General features: G+C 39.0%; 1 protein-coding gene and 1 non-coding gene across 7 annotated transcripts in view; one reads left to right on the forward strand and one right to left on the reverse strand.

Moving 5' to 3' along the window:
• The window catches only part of CADM1 (cell adhesion molecule 1), a 330,101-nt gene that overhangs the window by 234,182 nt on the left and 78,732 nt on the right, over nt 1-17,187 (reverse strand). The gene's annotated exons all lie outside the window — the stretch shown is intronic.
• LOC111765957 (U6 spliceosomal RNA) lies at nt 3,040-3,141 on the forward strand. Its single transcript, XR_002798149.1, has one exon. It is a non-coding gene; the product is annotated as a U6 spliceosomal RNA (small nuclear RNA).

Consider the following 17,187-nt stretch of genomic DNA (forward strand, 5'->3'; position numbering starts at 1 on the left):
GTGGTACTAAAACAGCAAACTAAGTCTACTCACAAATTGCCCCACGCAGTCTCTGACCTAATTTCACCCTGAAAATAAACAATTAAGAAAAGTGCAAGTCCTTGTGGCCAAAGAACATAGAAATCCTATTTTAGGAGAGTTTTACAGAAGCTAAGTTAATCATCATTCATTTCCAGCCTATAATTTTTATATACTCTCCTTGGCAAATGTGGACTTCCTAAACTGCTAAAGTTTCATTTCTCCAAATGGAGAGCAGAGTTTGACAAAAATACAAGGTCAATGAAAACACAGCAAATGTTTTGAATTCAAATAATAACTTAAGACTGAAATTATATCCCTTTATTCTACTTGTTATCTCACTTCTATGAAGAATCTTGCTGCATGTCCAAAAAACAAACATTTTTACAAAATCCTAAATGACAGATTTCAAAATATTTTGTTATCGTAAATCTTGGAAATATTCTAGTTTTCATTCCTTAGCAATATAAGCCATTGTTGGTTCACAACTAAATCAAGTTGATGTGAAAAATCACATAACTAGCTCTATGATGCAGACTTAAGCAACAACAAAATTAATACTGAATCTGCTTTTATAAAATGCTTTGTGACACAAACAAGTAATTTTTTAAAAGTTATGCTGAGTTTGCTTTTTAAAAGTGATTATCGATTCCATGTCTACAGAAGGCAGAACAATGCAATCTTCCAACTAATTCCAAAGCACGGGGCTCGTGCAAGACATATTTTAGCTACAAAACTGCTTCTCTCCTTTTGCTGAGAGGTAATGATTCACAGGCAGTCTGTGTCACTGACATGTTGTCTACTTCACTAGAGTTACAGATGCAACCTGTCGATCTAGTGAGGTCCTTACTTAGACAACATAATTTACCATTAACATGTCCTGGAACAACTCAAAGCCACAGGTATTTTACAAGCAGCAAGGGTCCTGACCCACTAAATATAGCTAATAAACAGCCACGCACCATAATGGAAGAATGCAACATTCTCCACAAGAAATGGTGCTATTTATCTTTTCCAAAATTTCATTCACACCTGAATTCATGTCTGTCATCATCCCTCCTAAAACCAAAAACAAATAATCAACTGAAAGTAAATTCTCACAGAACTTTTGCTGCATTTACACATGAGAAAAGAACTTAAAAACGACCATTTCATTCAGCCATTAAATTACTCACTTTAAAATTTCTTGTTAAAAACGTGAAGAAATACCGGGGGGTGCAGGAGGGTTTGGGGGTGAGGGTTAGAGAACAGAGAGACAGGGAGGAAAGAGATGATTTGCATAAACAACATTTAATATACTTAAATGTTAAGAAGATCTAAAAATGTTTGCTTAAAAACATTACAAACTTTTATATGTCATTCAACAGCAGACAGTTTCGTTCTTTCAACAAATATTTATAAGATGTTTGCCTTGCCGCAACAAAACAAAAGGTAGCCCCCAAAGTTCTCGTTCCAATTCAAAAGTTTTCTTTGGGTTTTCTTCCTCTGCAAAAACCGTACAAGAGTAATAATATTTTAAAATGATCACCACTCCTGACACTTATTCAGTACTAACTATGGGCCAGACACTGTTCTAGAGACTTTGCATTTATTAATTCATTTAATTCTCACTGCAACTCTATGAGGAAGGTATTGTAAGTGTCCCCTTATGCAGACAGGGAAATTTTGGCAGAGAGAGATTACATACTGTGGCAGTTTGATATTATTTATGAATTCTAAAAAGAGATATAGATGATGTTTGTAATCTGGTCTGTTCCTCTGGGCATGATACCCTTTGACTGTATTAGATTCAGCTAAAATGCCTTTGATAAAATTGTTAAGATTAGGGCTTTGCCCCCTCTTGATATAAATGTGGAGTGGACACAACCAATCCAAGGCCCACAGGATGGAGGAGTAGAGTATGGATTGGAGTGGACTTACTGATATTCTATTCATGAACTATTGTGATTAGTAATCGAAGAAAATGTGGCATTGGTGTGGAGAAAGTGGCCATGGTGGCTGCTGGGTGTGGGGAATGGGATGAAGAGATGAGCTGTGGAGGCGTTTTCGGGACTTGGAGTTGTCCTGGATGGTGCTGCAGGGACAATTACCGGACATTGTATGTCCTCCCATGGCCCACTGGGTGGAACGTGGGAGACTGTGGGCTATGGTGTGGACCATTGACCATGAGGTGCAGCGGTGCTCAGAGATGTATTCACCAAATGCAATGACTGTCTCATGATGATGGAGGAGATTGTTGCTATGGGGGGAGGAGTGGAGGGGGGGGTATATGGGGACCTCATATTTTCTGAATGTAATAAAATAATAAATTTTTTAAAAAAGATTAGGGCTTTGATTCGACCACATCATTAGGGCAACTCTGTTTGAGTCCCCACGCCCTTGGTGGGCTATATAAACGGACACTCAATCAAGAACACAGAGAAGATACACAGAGGAAGAGAGATAGCCATTAGCCTGAGAGTGTACAGCTGACCCTGTGAAGCCAACAGAGCAGCGGAGCCAGGAAAGAGACAAGCCATGGGAAGAGAAAGGAGCCCTACACCAGCCTACCGCTGAGATCAGAAGAAACTGAACCATGGAGCGTTAAGAGGGTGGAGGAAGGCTGAACTCTCGCAGACATTGCCTGCCATCTTGCTTCAACATGTGACAACCTATTTTGGTAAGGAAGTAACCTTGAGTTGCACTCTTTAGGACCTTGTAACTGTAAGCTTTTGCCCCAAATAAATACCCTTTATAAAAGCCAACCGATTTCTGGTACTTTGCATCAGCACTGCTTTGGCTGACTAATACCCATACCTAACTTGAACATGCTCACACAGCTAGTAAATGACAGAGGCAGGATAAGATCCCAGGCAGTGTGGCTCCAGAGTTCACTTCTTAACTCCAACCACCAGTCTTATGACACCACACTCAGAAAGAGTAATTTTTTATGTAAATGCTGCTCAAAAAAATGTATGTATCTAGAGCAGGTAATTATTAATCCATTAAATCACCCAAATATTGCATTAAAATGAAGTCTTTGGACTCGCTTCGGCAGCACGTATCTTAAAATTGGAAAGGTACAGAGATTAGCATGGTCCCTGTTCAAGGATTACACACAATCGTGAAGCGTTCCACATTTTTTTCATTTTATATGTTTATACATTGTGTCTAACAATAAGGAAAGAGAAAAGATAGCATACATGCAAAATGAAGTCTTCTTCGAGAACCGTTTGCTTATTTTTCCCAGGTTCAATTATATTTAACCCAATGGACTTTGATTTTCATGAAAGTATGCGACTGGGGAATAGAAAAAGAAAACCTCTACTATGTTAAGGAGGACATCTTTATGACATTTAATTATACAGTATTTTCATCAGTTCAGGGAGTACTAGTTATCCTAACAGTCATCATTGCAGACCCCACAGTAAGGAGGCAAAAGTTATCATAGCATTAATACACTAATACGCAGAGTAATCCCCCTCAATTAACATTACAGGGTATCCCCTCCATAGAAAGACATTCTTTAAAGGTCCCTGAAAGATTTTACAATGCATATACAAAGAAAACAGGTGGCCACATACAATTGAAACACTAAGATACAGAACTTTATGAAATCAATTAAAAGGATGATAAAGACTGCTTGAATCACAAGCAAAAATAGCTAACTAATGAGTATCTAGCAAAGTTAGACCAAATAACAGCCAGAAGGCGAAATCCACAAAGATGAAGACAGACAGGCTAAGTACTTAAAGTGAAGAGAATGACATTGTGGTATTGTCATCCAACTTTGTCAGAAAAGTAACAATGGAAAGCAATCAACACACAATTTTTTGTTTGCTAGTTTTAAGTGTAAGCACAGAGTTACAACGATAGTTTAAGTATTGTTAAATGGAAGATAAAATAATATTCTTCCTTTCTGGTTTCATTATTCATGAAAAAGTTTAATCAAATCTCTTTATCTCTATTTATGATGAAATTCCGGTCCCTGCTTTAAGTAGATTCACTTTGGTGACCTTTTCTAGGCATCAATTACCCTCTAATAAGGAGGATCTCCTCTACACGACCTGGATGTTAAAAGGAACTCACAACTTCAGACTTGAGTGTCAGAGAACTAGAATATCTTCTAGCAAAGCCATCTAATATGGGAAAAGGTTGTGCTTGAAAAAATTGGGTTCAAATCTCTGTTGAATCACACAGTAGATGTAGTGACTTTGGGCAAATCTTTTAACCTCAGACAGTTGTCACACCTGGAAAATGGAATATTTCCTACCTTATGGTGCTATTATGAAGAGCAAAGGAGATAACTCATGAGAGCAATTTTTAATTTGTAAATGGCTAACTAAATGATGGCTATTATGATACTCATTTTCCTTCTCCAAGAGTTGATAGTTAATTTTACCTAGCATTCAGTCATTCATATATTAAACATTGATTAAGTATCTGTTTGCTGCATCTGTTAGGTGCTGTGGGAAGTAGGTAAAACTAAATAAAAAACGTTATGTTTTGGAGTTTGCTTGAGTTGTGAGTTTGCAAAGACTAGAAGAAAAGGCATATGCAAAACAAATTAGCATACAAAGCAAATAAGTAATATGTAACAACAGTTGTGAAAAGAAGGAGTAATGGAAATTCTTTAAGAAGAGTTTGATTTCAACTGGGATTCTCAGGATAGGCTTCCTGGAAGAAACTACATGAAAGACAGACAAACCAAGGTGATTTTAGGGTTGAAAGATCTTATATCTACCTCATTGTATTTGCTTCATCCTATTCCTTATGTATCCATGCAAAAGAAGCCCCAAAAGACAAATGATGGTGAGAAAGCAATATGGGGCTTGTTTGCAAAGACCTTCAATTTGTTATTATCTATTGCAGCACCTGCCATGTCTGGCATGTGGCTTAAATACTGTAGCAGTGTAGCTCTTCTACTGATAATGCCAAGTCAAACCATTAATACACAACTTCACTGAAGACACTGACAGAAAATTTTAGCTCGAGGTCATGTATTTATGAAGAGATAATCAAAGACACGTTTTTGTGAGAAGAATCATATTCAAAGCTGGGCATCTTTGGCCAATTGTCCGCTGCTTTCCTGTATTAAATCTCCAGAGTAAAAAAATATGAAACAATATATTTCTATTTTTGCCCATCAGAATCACTAAACCCTGATATGAAGTGAACCGCTCAGACTGTAAACATGGAATGAATAAATCTGCTGGGTAACAGCAAACTCAAGTAGCACAAATCACATCTAGTATTCTTGTAGATTCTCCTTATCAGTATTTAAAAAGCAGAGACAGAACCAACAACCAGAGATAACATACCCTACATTATTTAGATTCATCTGGTGTACAGTATCTTAGTATTCAGTCCTACATGAACACAGACAGCTGAGTTTCAGCCACAGCCCTAACTTTTTGAGTCCTACCATTAGAGACTGTAGCCACTGGCCCCAGCATGCTGGTTAATTAAAAGGATTATCGACAAACACAGAAAAACCTGTCAAGTTTTACTCACTATCTGAACAGTCAGGTAAGCAATGAGATATGACCAGCTAGTAAACAAATGAAATCATAAAATATGCCATATAGTATTTTGACTTTTCAAACTACTCCGTAATTATTGTTTGGATTTAACCTTATCTGCCAAAGGGCACTGCGTTTAATGTGCGGGTAGAGGTGAGATGGAGGGAAGTTTCTAAAACAATAGAGCAAAAAGGCTTTTTAATGAATTCAGTGGCTTTCGAGATGCACATTTATTTATTTATTTATTTTTTTAAAGATTTTATTTATTTATTTAATTCCCCCCCCTCCCCTGGTTGTCTGTTCTTGGTGTCTATTTGCTGCGTCTTGTTTCTTTGTCCGCTTCTGTTGTCGTCAGCCGCACGGGAAGTGTGGGCGGCGCCACTCCTGGGCAGGCTGCTCTTTCTTTTCACGCTGGGCGGCTTTCCTCACGGGCGCACTCCTTGCGCGTGGGGGCTCCCCCACGCGGGGGACACCCTTGCGTGGCACGGCACTCCTTGCGCGCATCAGCACTGCGCATGGCCAGCTCCACACGGGTCAAGGAGGCCCGGGGTTTGAACCGCGGACCTCCCATATGGTAGACGGACGCCCTAACCACTGGGCCAAAGTCCGTTTCCCTACATTTATTAAATATAAAGAGATTTTGAACTTATTGGATATGTAAAGTGTAGGTATGTTTGTAGAAAGACAGGAGAAGAAAAAATGTGGTCCAGTGCATGTCTTTCTTTAACCACCAAGGAAAAAAAGAGATTTCAATTCACCTGAAAACTGTCTGGCTGGAGACTGCAATTTCTCCCAGTAGCTCATTAAACTGTTAAATCACCTTGACAGTCAATTCCTAAAAACTTAAATGCAACTCAAAACATTTTTAATTGAATCATGCATTATATGACTAAGGGACTCACTGTTTATAGGAAACTTGTGGTGAATCTTTACAAAGTAATTCATTACTGTGCTAAAGCAACTATGTCCTGATACGTATAACTCCTGATACGTATAACTCAGATTTCAGCATATCAAGCCTTCTTTAAGCAGAGGAGTCCTGGAATGAAAAGATGCTTTACTTACACTTACCTACCTCAACTTATGGTGGAGCTCTGAATCATTAATACTTAACTCAGAAGTGGATAAGAAGCAATATGATGAATAGGAAAGGAGTTCAACTTGGCATGAAGAAAAATTTGCTCACCCTCCTTGCCTACCCTTCACATATGAAAAAAAAGCCTTTCTTCAACAAAGTAAGATCGTATGAAGACACTAAAAGAAAAACATTTGCCTTACCCATCCCTGGAATGTAAAGGTCACTTACCACTCAATGCTTACGCTCTGTGTATTTTGATAAATCCACAGAAGAAAATGAAACTTCTTTAATAGTATAGCCTGGGGGTAAAAGGGGAGTGGAACACTCAAGTGGTTTAGATTATCACCCTTAATAAGAACAGGCAGTCCACTAGTCCACTGCTTCATGTGATCTATTTACACTCAAGATGGCTATATTTAGAAAAAGCCTATAGTACATGAGAACTGAGAGAAAAATATCAAACTACTACCCTTCCAGGCTTCCAAAAAATTCTATTAGCCTCAGGAAAGCATGAGCCATTTGGGAGTTTGCTTCAACTAAGATCCACAGCCGAATCTGAACCAGAAATATTCTTCCTTTAAAAAAAAAAAATCCTGCTGCAAATTGCATTCAGTGTACCACTTGAAATTGCTCCATACTTGAGATCAGGGTTTATACATATTAATGTCAAAGAGCCTACAGCCCAAACCCCAATGTTTATCATCATCTGAAAAATTAAATTAAATATACTACATTAAGCAACCAACCAAATTCTATCTCCATTAAACTCAAGCCAAAAGTGAGGCCTTCACAATAGGACTACAGAGATTAGGGCTTAATTTAAACAGAGCGATGGCAATAGAACAATTCAAATGTGAGACTTTATAGGAACAGTACTTATAGCACCTCAAGACAAATATTTACATAAACTATACAACATAATCTACTAAAGATACGAGATTCAGGAACCCATTAAATCATAACTGAGAATACAAATACTGCATAAGGGAAGAAAAGACTGTACTGTTAACTGGGTCCTATAAACGAATGCACGATGACGTCTTCGACGTGAGACAAGATTACCAAGGGGTGAAAATGTAAATGTGTTAACAAAAACCAAAACAGGTCTTTCATTTTACTGTGGTCTGCTGCTGACAGCATATTAAATGCAACCCCTCCCTTTGAGGTTTTATGCTTGGAATTCTCTTCCTCATTCATCTTACCCTTATACTATTCACAATTACACACATTTGGCTTTCTCCAGCTACTAAATAATTTCCAGCCATCAGTCTCTTCCCTCACAGACTGTCCCTTGGTTTAAAATCCCTCCTATCACCCTCCCTTCTCACAAGAGTAGTTAATACCTCATACTCTGAAGCACACAAGTAATTTTTTTAAAAATTTTTACTGTGGCAACATACGTAAAATATAAAATTTCCCATTTTAACCATTCCCAAGTATACAATTCAGTGGTGTCAATTACATTCACAATGTTGTACTACCATCACCACATCCATTTTCCATCAAACCAAACAGAAGCTCTATACCCATGAAGCATTAACCCTCTATGTCCCCCTCCACTTCACCAATAGCCTGTAATTTATTTTCTGCTTCTATGAATTTGCATATTCTAGTTATTTCATATAAGTAAGATCACACAATATCTGTCTTTTCTGCCTGGCTTATTTCATTCTACATGATATCACACAAGCAATTTTAAGTATTTTTACCCTGTCCCCTTTCACCAGTCCCAGTGGAAGGTAAAGAAAGTTTGTTGGGGATTCCCTGATGCCCATCCCCTGCCTTTGAGAAACACGCCATAAAGAGACATATTCCTTTCATATTTTTAAAATCAATTCATAATAATTACAAATTATAATCACCAGAGATTTTCAGTTTGCAAAAATCTCCCAGTTAATGAAAGCTATGTTTTCAGGTTCATAAAAACCAATACCCCATCTGGTCTTCTAAGTAGGAAATTAACTGAATACTCTAGAGGATTAAGAAATCTTTGACCATGAACCTGAAAATGAGCCCCTGAGATTCAATAATCTGATTAGTTAAACTGGGTGAACATGATGACAGGAAGAACCTTAAATGGGATGACCCAGGGCTGGGAACAGATGCTTGATCCAGGAAGTGGCTTGCTTCCAAACTAAAAGTCAGTCAGTTGGCTCTACCATGGAGAACAGGCAGAGAAGCAAATTTTTGCCCTTTGCCATTTTCATCTCATTTGTGCCCAAGTTTTAAATGATATATTTTCTTATCTTTATAATGAGTTGATTTTCTTGACCAATGAATTCAGTTTGAGAGATTCCATGACCTGGCTCAGAACCTCACACTCCCCAGGATTATCTTAAGGTACTCATGAAACTATTTCTCAGTCAGAATTATTTTTAAAAAGTACTTGTGCCCAGGGTCCCATGCCACAACTACTGAATTTGACTCTCCAGGGATAAGTCCCTAAGTAGGTGTCTTTTTTAAGATCCTCAGCTTTAGATGCTCTGATATACACTACTGGTTAAGAGCCACTAACTTGGAATTTAGAACAATGGGTATAATGTAACAAGGAAAGACACAGTCACACAGGAGACTGCCACATAAACAAGGAATCACATAATAGCAGAACATTTGGAACTGACTTCTTCCAGAGGATTCTGAACATCCTTCTGCTCCTCTGCTGATTGAAAGTTGTCAGCCAGGCTGTGGCCCCATGGGCAAAGGATGCGTCCAATAGCCCTGGCACTCGTTTGAAATATTCAACAGGTTGCTCCGGGGGGTATGGACTTTTTAAAGTTGCCATTATACTACTAGAGCTGGCATCCTGGGGTGTCACAGGTGTATTGATAATTGACTCAGTCTGTTTTGTTTACAATTTCCTGCCCAACAAATTGCATGTTTCTGCAGATGTCTAACAAATTCGGGACATTTAATTCCTCAGCTGCCACCATCCTGCTGTTTCCACCCTCCTCATCCATTGGTTCCGATGTCCAAAGACACATTCACCAGCATTAGAAAAGGTCATTAAAAAGCTCTTAGAACCATCTGTATCCAGATGGACAGGTCTCCAGCCAAAACCGGAGAGGTTCCCCCCTCAAAGAGGCCCAGAGGACCTGACTCCACATAGTACCACAGTTGGTTTTTTAATTGTTGTTTGTGGGTCCTGAGTTATTTACATTTGAGCTGTAAATTTTAATGACCCATGCCGTGTTCATCTTGGCTTACGGTGGTGAGCCAAGCCAAAGCAGTTTCATATACCTGATTCAATGCTGCTAGAGGATGGGGGCCAAAGAAAAGTGCTTCTTCCTAAATCGTCTTACACAGGTTCTTGGAACACATCTTTCTTGCTTGGATCCCTGTCTAGGTCATTTGCCATTCACTTATCAGTTACTTCTCCACTGGTTTCACACCCTTTATCACCCAATGGCCTATTTTTTATGCTAATGACTCACTTGTGCAGAAAAATTTTTTTCTTTGTTCTTTGCTGCATCACACATAAAATTTTCTGACTTCATGTTAAATCAAACTGCAATGATTTTTTGCAATGTGTTTATAATGTGATACAGATATATAATGCACTGGAGCCACTTTCCAGAGCAGAGAATTTGAAGAGAATTTGAAGAGAAAACTTTGACAAGATCTTCACAACTAAAACTGATACCACAGAAAAAGAGGGCCAAATGGCTTTAATAAAACAGTCCTGCCTGGAAAAACTGAGTTAATTCTGGACTTCAGCTAACATCAACCAAATCAAGGAAGGGAAAAAAAATTCTTTTACTCACAGCTAACTACCTGATAAAACTGGAGATGTCTGTCCTAAGTACAGACCCTCAAAGCCTTTGGCCAAGTGAATTCTGAATTCCTGACCTCACACCTCTAGGTGGAGCTTCTCAGCCGCCCTTCTTACGGCCCGGCAGTGCTTCCCTACACCCCTTCTGCCTGCCCTTCAGAACTCCAAGCAGACGTGCTCACCAGCGGTGCCAAACTGTTAGACTCATCAAGTTTATGAACACTGCATACAAAATGCAAACATTTTCTTCCATTTGGGCAAACATTGGCACAGGAAACTTTCTTTCCAATGTTAACAGCAGGGAGCTTAAATAAAAGTTCAGTTTCTAGGAGGGTGGGGGAAGAGAAAAAGCTAATTCTAAAAATGTCATCAGCAGCATGCATTGGCAGAGAAAAGTGTGCCTGTTTCCCTCAAACACGGTTCATGCGAACGAACTTGACAGCTTCAGAGATCACTTAAAGGAGAGGAAAAAAAAAAATTGTTGCATGAGGCCTGCCAGATACAAAAGGGATCACATTTCAACAGTAAAACCTGATAGCCCCCCCATTTAAATATTTCTGTACAATGATTTTCTGAAATCAGAATAAGTGCTTGGTCACATATCCACACACAGGCTTATGCCCAGACCAGTCCTGGGAATCCTTACTAGACTCTGCCGGTAGTTAACTTTAAAATCTTGCTACTGTTATTACTGCCCTAGAAAATAAATTGAAGGACATCTGGGCATACAAATAAAATTACACAACTAAACTTAAAAAAAGCAGTTATCCCCTTGTCCACAAGCATGTCCAGGCAAGAAAAACAATTTGAACTGGTTTACAAATTACAGATATCAGTGCCTTCTCTCAAATTCAGCAAATACTGGAAAATGCTGGAATAGTCTGTTGTTTTCAGGCAGACTATTTCCTAAAAGCGGATTATTCAGGATAGTTTTCCATTTAAGCATAATACTCAGGTTACCTAAAATAGTGTAAAAATCAGGTATGAAAATGCTTATTTGACCCAAAGCCGTAGCTCTCAAATACCTGATTAGAAGGGAAAGCAGGCAGGCATTACAACTCCCCGGAAAGCCACAAAAATAAAAGGCTCCATCTTCAAGAAGATGATCTCCAATTACAACACTAAACTGGTCTGAAGAAATGCCCAATGCAGCAGTAAGCTGCAATATACCAATCAAAGCTTTCTCATCTCAACAGGGACAACATGGCAGCTAAGCTATCAAATCAGTTATAGAAGCTGAGCACATTATTTGTTTTCTCATCCTCTTAGCCATAACCTAGATTTCTGCATCCTGGTTTAAATTGAATAGACCCTTTCACAAGTACAACTCTTTAAAAACACCATGGACAGTTCACTGTGCCCTTCAGAAAGATAAGGAAAAAAATCATAGGCTGATCTTTGATATTAAATATTTAATGTGTTTTAACACATCAGTCCTTTAGATTTAATTTCAGACTCTATGCACCTGTCAGAAACTGATTGCTATGGTTTTACTGCAACTATACATTTTTGTGACATTCAGAAACAGAAGATTTTCAAAAGATCCTATACTCCAGAAAATCCCAAGCAAAGTTCAGTTTGAACTGTTTTCAAAACACATACTTGGAAAACATCTTCCACAGCGAAAAATGTAAACAGTTTATTAAACACTGTAAAAGAGAAACCTAGAAAATGCTGCATAGCTGTTTTTGTTTTTAATGTTTGTGCTTTTTTAAATGGAGCTGAGACAAAAGCTAAGCCTCAGTGACAAGTGGGTAAAAGTTAAATACCTTTTTGATTTATGTACCCATCAATCTCTAACATTTTAAGTGAATAACTAAGGAGGACAACTCTAATGATATTTTGATGTTGGAAATCCTACGTGTCAATGAAATGACTGAAGTACAGACTATGCATAAATTATGCAACTATATTTAGAAACCAGAGTAGCCATCCTCTCCCAGAAAGAAACCTCAATGGTGTGCTCTTAACATTCACATCTGTGTGTTGTACATGCACTTGGATAAGCTTAAAATACTCCGTCACTTAACAAGGGGAGGGGGGTACAAAGACCTTCCATTTAAGAGCTAACAGAATTCAGAACTTGTTGCTATTCAAGGTGAAAGACGGATATGGAGTGGAGGGAAGGCACAAGCCCAGACTGATACTTGAAGAGTCTTGCCCACAGGGACCACAATTTTTAAAAACGCACAACGACCTATGTCTTTTTCTTCATTTGGAAGAGAATGCTGTATGTTATCTTTATCCTTGCATCATAGTTTATATTCTACCAAAAGTAGGATGGCAACCTCACTCTGAACATTAATAACTGATATTGATTTAAGTAGAGGGAAACAAAGTTTTTACTCATCTGAAATTCAGAACACATACCTATTTTACCAAAAGGTTTACTATGCATATTAATCTTTTATGCATTTTATTCCTCCAAGCGTGAAAAGAAACAAGTTGAAGTAATAGAGGTTGCCAGGTGTTGGTGGCACCCATTCCACTGTAATGACAGCCATGACTTAAGGTTTTGTCTCGCTCTACTCTTCCTATGAATTGCTAATCTTCAGGTTGCCACAGCAACTCTATATACTGACAGGTAAGCTTCAGGAAGCATCTTGGTCATCGTTTCCATCTTGTTTGCTCTGCACCATAGCACTTCAAACTCCCTGTTGTATTGGGGCATCAGGGGATGACTCCCCTTACAGAATTATTCTAGTGCACTGTCCAGTCGCAGCGATTAATCATTCCTGCTTCTTGAGCTGACATACCGAGGTGGGGAAACGACATCCTAAATGAGCAGAGCTGATTACCTGGGAAAGCAATTCTTCAAGACAGCACAGCTAACTAATAGCTCCATCTGCTACACATAAACACATTCCAAAGCCCCAGAAGTAATGTCAGACTACAACTAACAGAGTTGGTCCTCTATGCCAGATTTGTGTGTCATCACAGGTGTTGATGAGCACAAAAAGTACTTGAACTTTCCTTCATCTCTGGGATAACTGGTGCGATAACTTGTTAGGATCACAAGCTGCCACCCAGAAGAGGCAGGTATTCTGGGACTGATTAAACAAATAATAATTATATATATATATGTATATATATGAAACAAGACATCAACATGAAGCTCCCTGAACGAAACATGAAGAACTCAGAGGACAGACCTATAGAAAAACATACTTTGCTAAAACATAAACAACAAAATTCAACGATACCACTTAAGAAGCTTTTCAATTTCCATTAAAATGTAAAGCAGTACATAGTGTGAAAGATTCTCACCTTGTTTTAAAGTGAATAAAATTGAATCTTTAAGGATTGTGACAATGCATCACTGTTCTATAAATTGGGCAAACTTAAGAAGGCTGTGGTTAGAATTCATCAATAAGCTCAGCAGTCAAATACAATTTGGTGATGAGAAACAGAGCTGTACCCAGCTATTATTATAGACATAACTATAAATGGTTCACTGAACTTTCTAAAAAATCTAAATAGCCAGCTACTTCTTAAGTCTCCTTGACAAATTCTGTCTGTTCTCTTATTAATAAATCTCTGATAATATAAATCAAATTGTAACATATCAATGTTGGGTGTTGCAGGAGGCTGCCAGTTTCTATTTTCCTGGACAAAGTACTAGCATTTTACAGAAGCTGCATTTAACACTGCTTCTGTATCAAACAGGAACAGGCTCAAGTTCTTTCCACATTAGCTGTGATTTTAATAACATGCCAAGCAAAAGAGGCTAGCGTAATAAGTTTCATTGCACCCACTTCAACAACAGATAAGCACCTCATTTTCATACAGTTTCCACTTGTTGCTAGGTAACCACACCATAATGAGACATCTCCTGACATTATGCAGAATGCATCCTCTTCACCCAAATTTGCTGTGCTTTGGGCATTAAATACTGTTATTTTAACGATACCTATCACTCAAACGGTTTAAGCTTTGGCTTAGATTACAACATAGGTTTTGAGAACTGTGGTTTTGGAGGGGATTTTGATGTACAGAGTTTCTAAAAGATAAACTATGATAATATGTACCTCTCTTCCCCCAAAGCAAATCTTCGACATTATCCAATGAGTTATGGCCTGACACTTCATATAAAGATAAAGTAAACCCTCTGAAAAGATGTCCACACTATGCCCTCTTAACAGTAGACAATGTCAATTAAAAACTTCCTTACTGCTTTAGGTGGCCATGAAGGGAACTTTGTAAGCAGGGGTCTGCGTGGAGTTGGGCTTCACCTGCAGGCTTCAAACAGAAACCCTTTAACTAGGCGCATCTAGGCCAAAGCAGGAACCCCATCTGTCAGCCAAACAAACCCGCTTTCTGCTGGAGAAAGGGGAAGCTCTGCGGGAACAGATGCCGCCCGACCTAAGATAGCGAAGGACTTAGGCGACAAGGAGGCAGGAGGGCTACCTGCAGGAAAGGCAGCAGACACTGACATTTGAAAAAGAAAATAAATCTCATCAAGCAGCACTAGGCATCTCCCAAGCATGAATTCTCTTTTGCGCTCCAGGACTATTTTATCCTACGTGATTAGAGAAGGCTAGAAAAATGTTGTATCACTTCAACTTGCCCGTGGGGCTGAAACAGTCTCTCTCACATATAAAACTGAAAGAAAACGAATCATAATTAAGAGTAGGACCACGACACAAAACCAGAGTCTGCCACTCCGCCTCTTTTTGCCCAGCCCTTTGTTTTCTACGGTTTTGACGTCAACCCAAGCATGCCTTCCCCCCTCTCCAGGGGCAAGGAGAGGAGGTTCCCCCTGCAGCTTCAACCCCCAGCCTAAGTCCTGGTGGGCTAAGCGTGCCTCTCTCCTATTTCCCCCCAGCGCTGTGGAAGCAGGAGAGCAAAGGGTTTTGCCTCCATCTCCTCTCTTAGGGGAACGTGGTCCGGAAGCATCTATGTCAGGAGTGACCCCTTTGCTCCGTTTCAGTCAGAACAGGGCTCAGCTGCCTCCGCTGTACCAGGTTTGGTTTCATCCATAAAACTCTTCCTCACACACCCTGCCCTCCTTCCCTTTGCTCCCTCTGGGGCTCTAACACAGGCTGGATGGTTTGACCTATTTTGGCTCTTTTTAAAATTTGGATAATTATAGTTGGAATAGCAGGACTGGGTCCCTACCTTTTACAGACATAGACTAAGATGAAACAGGGCAAGAAATCTGAGAGATAAAGCAAGAGCCAGCATAAGGCCTGGCAGGAAAACACTGTTGTGTTTTCCAAGGCCCGGATGTTAATGAATTTCCCTTAACCTGTTCTAAAACTTCATGAAAGCTGCAGATAGGAAGGGTACAGGAACAAAGAAGGGTTTAATTAAATGATCTGTTCTATCACTTGGCCCAACTCTAGACTGACTTTTTTTTTAAGTTGTGTAGTTCCTGATAGAAAGTTTAAAATGACCAGTAGCCAGGTATAAAATATATCAATTACAATGTAAAATGTGCATTCTCTCTGGTCCAGCAATTCCATTTTATGGTGCATATCTTCAAGGAAGGCTCACATATGTGTATGTGGACACATGTACAAGAACCTTCATAGAAGCACAGTTGATATAAGAAAAATCTGGAAATAACCTAATGTCCATCAACAGGTAACTGGCTAGGAAAGCGGACTTGGCCCAATGGATAGGGCATCTGCCTACCACATGGGAGGTCCACGGTTCAAACCCCCAGCCTCCTTGACCCGTGTGGAGTTGGCCCATGTCCAGTGCTGATGCACACAAGGAGTGCCATGCCATGCAGGGGTGTCCCCCATGTAGGGGAGCCCCACGTGCAAGGAGTGAGCCCCGTAAGGAGAGCCGCCCAGCGTGAAAGAAAGCACGGACTGCCCAGGAATGATGCCGCACACAAGGAGAGCTGACGCAGCAAGATGATGCAACAAAAACAAACACAGATTCCCTGTGCCTCTGATAAGGATAGAAGCGGTCAAAGAAGAACACACAGCGAATGGACACAAAGAGCAGACAACTGGGGGGGGGGGGGATAGAGAAATAAATAAATCTTTAAAGATTTATTTAAAAAAAAAACAAAACAGGTAGCTGGCTAAATAAACAGAACTCTATGCATGCTATGGAATACAACACAGCACTTAAATGGAACAAGCAGAATTGAACTCTGTTGATGTAAGAAAGCAAGCTGCACAATGATGACTACAGGATGATGTTGCTTATGCTACACCATGGAGTTTCTATGGATATAAAATACATTCTACATTAGATAGATAGGTAGGTAGGTAGGTAGGTAGGTAGGTAGGTAGATAGATAGATAGATAGATAGATAGATAGATAGATAGATAGATAGATAGATAAGAGCTAGAGAGAGATTGCAGATAATAGGATGATAGGTAGGTAGGTAGATGGATGGACAGATGGACAGACTGATGGATGGACAGATAGAAAGAAGTTAGCTATGAAGAATGAAAGGAGAATAGGTTAAGGGGGTCAGAAATGGTAATATTAGCATTTTTAACACATTTTTCAGAAGGAAATATATTTTTATATTACCTGTTTAATTGTAAATTAAAGAAAAAGGAAATTTATTTATAATGAACTGGAATGGATTGAAAGGAGATTATATGAGGAAATAAAGGGACTAAGTTTGAGTCTTTCTGATTATATCAATGAACTACTAAATGAAACTGCTCTACCTTGCTGGAAAGATAATTTTAGAAGCATTCCAAGGAAAGGGTACAAATTTTAAGAAAAAAAAATAGTTCTCAGAGGATTATGAACTTTATGCTTAAGTTTAAAATATCTAGACATTTAAAATGCCTAGACATTTATGAGTTCCTTTACTAATATAAGTAACCTACTATCACATGGCAGTA

The sequence above is a fragment of the Dasypus novemcinctus genome, chromosome 27, assembly GCF_030445035.2.
Source record: "Dasypus novemcinctus isolate mDasNov1 chromosome 27, mDasNov1.1.hap2, whole genome shotgun sequence".
NCBI lineage: Eukaryota > Metazoa > Chordata > Mammalia > Cingulata > Dasypodidae > Dasypus > Dasypus novemcinctus.